We start from the raw sequence: 6,697 nt of genomic DNA on the forward strand, positions 1-6,697 counted from the left end.
GTTCTACATTTAACCTGGCTTCCACCACGCACATGAACCCAGGCACAAAGTGAACTGAGTGGAATCAGTGCCTCTGCAGCAAGTTGGAAAGGCCTTTGTTTCTCCACTGGAAGCAATGCCAGGGCCCCAGCTTTTGGCACAAGGTATGGGTGTTGAGAGGCAGGGTATAGGGTACACTTTCTGTTGGTACCCGGCTGAGGCGGTAGTCCTGAAGTCTGCAGTCAGGGCCGTGGTTCCCTCACTCCATCACCCATCTTCCTAATTGTGGTGGAAATGATAACTTGGTGGGCTAGTTCTGGGGGTTAACCTAAAACCTACTCACAATTTTGTAAGCACCCGTTGCCCTCTATGAAATTCCTTTCTGCTTAAATCAGATAAAATGTTTTCTGTATTTGCAATTGAACTAAAAGATACGCTTCTTTGTGACCTGTGTTTTAAGATACTGTATTTCTTCCATTGTTTTTTTCTGGACACTAATTCAGCTCTCAAGAATGACTATACTCTTTTCTCATTAACCTATTTAATTGTTTTTAAGCTACTTAATTTTTGAAAACGATACTTTTAGTTGCCCAGAATCTTTTTATGTCCCTTTTAGTCTTTTAGTTCTCTTTTCTCCCATCGGGCAGTTCTGTTTTGCTAGGAGACCCCACCAGTTATTCTGTTTGTCTTCCATTCTCCAGTTGCTTAGTCCCCCTTAGGTATAGTTGCTCTTAGTTCTCTTTGCCCACTCATGATTCTGTTGACCCTGGGTGGTCAGGACAGGCTGGTGGTGGGGATACAGCACTCTGCTCTAGTAGGCCTTCAATTTGCAGCAGATGTCAGTCCTCTCTCGGAGCCCTGGGTTATCCCCTCTGCTCTCTCTGCCTCCCAATCTGCAGGTGTTAGCCTTCTGCCATATGTGCAGCTGTCTCAACTCTGCTGGGCCTGGAAGATTTTGCATGTCTCCCAGGACGACAAGCATTCAGAGGTGCTGCTCCTCTGTCTTCTTTCCTAATGTCTCTGACAACCCTATTAGACAGACAGACTCTTCAGGCTTTCAGAACTGTCTGGTGTTTTATTCAACAGCTGAAGCAGACAGTATCAGAGATACAGTTTCATGCATCCTTACCCACTGAAACTATTTAACACCATCACTGAAAAATATCCAAAAATTAAAAACAGGATGATGAGAAGCCCAATATCAGTTAGGACTGGATTCACCTGCGTGAACCAGAAAACTGACTAGTGTTTATTACCCTCTGTTTAGACTATTATACAGTTTTTATAAGGTAGGCAACTAGGAGTGCTTTCCACAAGCCTCCTCAGGAAAGACATTAAGTGGCCAAGGACATTAGTAATGTCATTTTCACCTACTCTGGCCATTAAGTAAAGGATCCTAGAATACCTCCCTTCTTGTCTTACCCCATCCTGTTCCCTGTTCCCACTTCCTTTTCCTTACTCCCTCTTCTCTCAGCTTTTTGCTTACTTTTATTAAAAGCTCTTTTGGCTGTTGACAGGAATGCCCACAGAGGAAAAACACTTCATGAAAATTATCATTATATGTGGGGTGGTCGAAGGATGAGAGATTTTAATTGTTTGAAACAACTAAACACCCACTGAGGAAATCAGGAGGATTTTGTGTAGTACTTGGAGCAGTTACCAGTTACCACTACCAGTTACTACCTCACTTACTTTTAGTAATGGAAGTCTAAGGATTTTTGCTGAGCACATGGCTGCCCAGACAGAGATTACATTTCCCACCCAAACTTGCAGTTCGCCATGGCAATATGCCATGGTTCTGGCCATGCAATTTAAGGGGAAGTGATGCGTGCAACCTCTGGTCTTACTTTTTAAAAAGAAGTCCTTGACATTTACTTTAACTGTACTCTTTGCACTAACTAAGATGTGGAAATGAGTGGTGATGAGCCAAATGTGAACATACAGATGAAGACCAGATAACTTCACAGGTGAATTCTACCAAACATTTAGAGAAGAGCTAACACCCATCCTTCTCAAACTCTTTCAAAAAATTGCAGAGGAAGGAACACTCCAAAGCTCATTCTACAAAGCCACCATCACCCTGATACCCAAACCAGGCAAAGATATCACAAAAAAAGAAAATTACAGACCAATATCACGGATGAACATACACACAAAAATGCTCAACAAAATACTAGGAAACAGATTCCGACAACACATTAAAAAATCATACAACACGATCAAGTGGGATTTATCCCAGGGATGCAAGGATTCTTCAATATACACAAATCAAACAGTGTGATACACCATATTAATAAATTAAAAAATAAAAACCATATGATCATCTCAATAGATGAAGAAAAAGTTTTTGACAAAATTCAACACCCATTTATGATAAAAATCTCTCCAGAAAATGGGCATAAAGGGAAACTACCTCATCAAAATAATGGTCATATATGACAAACCCACAGCAAACATCGTTCTCAATGGTGAAAAACTGAAAGTATTTCCTCTAAGATCAGGAAAAAGACAAGGATGTCCAGTCTCACCACTATTATTCAACATAGTTTTGGAAGTCCTAACCATGGCAATCAGAGAAGAAAAAGAAATAAAAGTAATCCAAATTAGAAAAAAAGAAGTAAAACTGTCAGTGTTTTCAGATGACATGATACTATACATAGAAAACCCTAAAGATGCCACCAGAAAACTACTAGAGCTAATCAATGAATTTGGTAAAGTTGCAGGGTACAAAATTAACACACAGAAATCTCTTGCATTCCTATACACTCACAACAAAATATCAGAAAGAGAAATTAAGGAAACAATCCCATTTACCATTGCATCAAAAAGAATAAAATACCTAGGAATAAATCTATGTAAGGAGATAAAAACCTGTGCTCAGAAAACTATAAGATACTGATGAAAGAAATCAAAAATGAAACAAACAGATGGAAAGATATACCATGTTTTGTATTGGAAGAATAAATATTGTGAAAGTGACTGTACTACCCAAAGCAATCTACAGATTCAATGCAATCCCCATCAAATTACCAATGGCATTTTTCATAGAATGAGAACAAATATTTTTCAATTTATATGGAAACACAAAAGACCCTGAATAGCCAAAGCAATCTTGAGAAAGAAAAGTGGAGCTGGAGGAATCAGGCTCCCTGACTTCAGACTACACTAAGTTACAGTAGTCAAGACAGTATGGTACTGGCACAAAAACAGAAATATAGATCAATGGCACAGCATACAAAGCCCAGAGATAAACCCACACACCTATGGTCACCTAATCTATGACAAAGGAGGCAAGAATATAAAATGGAGAAAATAAACGTTGTTGGGAAAACTGGACTGCTACACGTAAAATATGAAATTAGAACACTCCCTAACACCTTATACAAAAATAAACTCAAAATGGATTAAAGACCTAAGTTTAAGACCAGAAACTAAACTCCTAGAGGAAAACATAGGCAGAACAGTCTTTGACACAAATCACAGCAAGATCTTTTTTTGGCCCACCTCCTAGAGTAATGAAAATAAACAAATGAGACCTAATTGAACATAAAAGCTTTTTCACAGCAAAGAAAACCATAAATGAGACAAAGACAACCCTCATAATGGGAGAAAATATTTGCAGATGAAGCAATTGACAAGGGATTTATCTCCAAAATATACAAACAGCTCATGCAGCTCAATATCAAAAAAACAAACAACCCAATCAAAAAATGGGGGGAAGACCTAAATAGACATTTCTCCAAAGAAGACATACAGATGGTCAAGAGGCACATTAAAAGATGCTCAACATCACTAATTATTAGAGAAATCAAAACTACAGATCAAAACTACAATGAGGTATCAGCTCACACCGGTCAGAACGGTCATCAAAAAATCTACAAACAGTAAATGCTGGAGAGGTTGTGGAGAAAGGGGAACCCTCTTGCACTGTTGATGGGAATGTAAATTGATACAGCCACTATGGAGAACAGTATGGAGATTCCTTAAAAAACCAGAAATAGAACTACCATATGACCCAGCAATCTCGCTACTGGGCATATACCTTGAAAAAACCATAATTCAGAAAGGCACATGCAGCCCAATGTTCACTGCAGCACTATTTACAATAACCAGGACATAGAAGCAACCTAAATGCCCATCGACAGAGGAACGGATAAAGGAGATGTAGTAAATATATACAATGGAATATTACTGAGCCATAAAAAGAAACGAAATTAGGTCATTTGTAGAGATATGATGGACCTGGAGGATGTCATACAGAGTGAAGCAAGTCAGAAAGAGGAAAACAATTATCGTATATTAATGTATGTATGTGGAAACTAGAAAAATGGTGCTGATGAATTTATTTACAGGGCAGGAATAGAGATAAAGATGTAAAGAATGGATGTATGGACATGGGGTGGAGGAAGAGGGGTAGGATGAATTTGGAGGTTGGGATTGACATATATACACTAACATGTGTAAAACAGATAGTTAATGGAAACATGCTGTATATCGCAGGGAGCTCAGCACGGTACTCTGTGGTGACCTAGATGGGTGGGATGTGGGGGAGAGGAGGGAGATCCAAGAAGGAGAGAGTATATATATCTATATAACTGATTAATTTCATTGTACAGCAGAAACTAACACAACATAGTAAAGCAGCTATACCCCAATTAAAAAAAATAGGGTGGATGGTAGTAAGTCATTTTGTTCTTAAAAATAAAAGAATATAATGATAATTTCAACATATGGAAAAAAAGTCTATTCAGAAAGGCAGTTTTTTCTAATTTGAACAAGTGTGCCTATGGACTAGTGACCATTGATGTCCATTCCTTGTTATGTAAGATCAGTTACAAAATAATGAATTTCTTTCCTTAAAAAATATTGCTTCCTCAGGAAACTCTGGCTTCATGTAATTTTTACTAAAATTTAAGAATCACAATATTTTCTTTCACATGCTTTTTAAAAAATGTGATAAAATAGCTGTTTAAATGGAAAGATTTGAATAGATGGCATATTAATAGTTCATCTAGAACTAATAACCAATTATTCTGTGAATAACTGAAATTTTTGCAAAGAATTTTAGTTAATACAGATTCTCTTATGTTGTCTCTGGATCCCATGGGGTAACATGGCAGCCATTGGGCAGGGCATTCTTAAGGCAATTGCTTTCTTTTTTTTTTTTTCTTTTTTTGCTTTGTTTTAGTTTATTTTCTCTCTTTTTTTAACATCTTTATGGAGTATACTTGCTTTAAAATGGTGTGTTAGTTTCTGCTTTATAACAAAGTGAATCAGCTATACATATACATATATCCCCATATCTCTTCCCTCTTGCATCTCCCTCTCACACTCCCTATCCCACCCTTCTAGGTGGTCACAAAGCACCAAGCTGATCTCCCTGTGCTATGTGGCTGCTTCCCACTAGCTATCAGTTTTATATTTGGTATTGTATATATGTCCATGCCACTCTCTCACTTTGTCCCAACTTACCCTTCCCCCTCCCTGTGTCCTCATGTCCATTCTCTATGTCAGCATCTTTATTCCTGTCCTGCCCTTAGGTTCTTCATGACCTTTTTATTATTTTTTTTTAGATTCCATATATATGTGTTAGCATATGGTATTTGTTTTTCTCTTTCTGACTTACTTCACTCTGTATGACAGACTCTAGGTCCATCCACCTCACTACAAATAACTCAATTTCATTTCTTTATCCATTCATCTGTTGATGGACACTTAGGTTGCTTCCATGTCCTGGTTATTGTAAATGAAGCTGCAATGAACATTGATGGCACTTGTTTTCTATCATCTCCACTAAGATGCTAAAAAGTCAACAAATGTGCCCTTGGACAATGTGCAAATTCTGTACTTGCTTGTCTTCTCCATACACACCTGAGGGCAAAAAGGAAAATGAAAGCTGAGTGTAAACACATAAAAGATCCTAAGTCTGGATCTAGTAGATAGTTATAACTCTTTTTTTATTCTCCAAATTTAATTGAGATATAATTGACATACAGCTCTGTATAAGTTTTTGGGGTACAGCATAATCGTTTGAGTTTTATATATCATGGAGTGGTTATGACAATAAGTTTAGTGAGCATCCATCATCTCATATAGATGTAAAATTAAATGAATGTAAAAAATCTTTTTCCTTGTGATGAGAACACTTAGGCTTTGCTATCTTAACAATTTTCATACGTAACATACAGCAGTGTTAAATATTTATCATATTGTACATTACATTCCTAGTTCTTATTTACCTTATAACGGGAAGTTTGTACATTTTGATGGCTTTCATCCAATTCCCCCTCTCCCAAAACCCCACTTCTGGTAACCACAAAACTAATCTCTCTTCTATAACTTTTCTGTGTGTTTGGTTTTGAAGTATTATTGACCTACAACACTATAATAAATCCTGTTACATAACATAGTGATTTGATATTTCTGTACATTTCAAAATGGTCACCATGATATGTCTAGGTTCAGTCGGTCATCATACAAAGATATTACATAATTATTGACTATATTCCCCACACTGTATATTTCATAAGCATTACTTTGCAACTGGAAGATTGTACTCCTTAATCTCCATCACCTGTTTCTTTCCCCCAGATCCACCTCCCCTCTGAACACCACCTGTTTCACCTCTGTATCTGTAACTCTGTTTCTGATTTGCTTTGCTTGTTCATTTTTTTTCTTTTTTATGTATCACATATAAGCAAAATCATACAGTGTTTGC

This window comes from Mesoplodon bidens (genome assembly GCF_964165515.1).
Source record: "Mesoplodon bidens genome assembly, chromosome: 11".
Classification (NCBI taxonomy): domain Eukaryota; kingdom Metazoa; phylum Chordata; class Mammalia; order Artiodactyla; family Ziphiidae; genus Mesoplodon; species Mesoplodon bidens.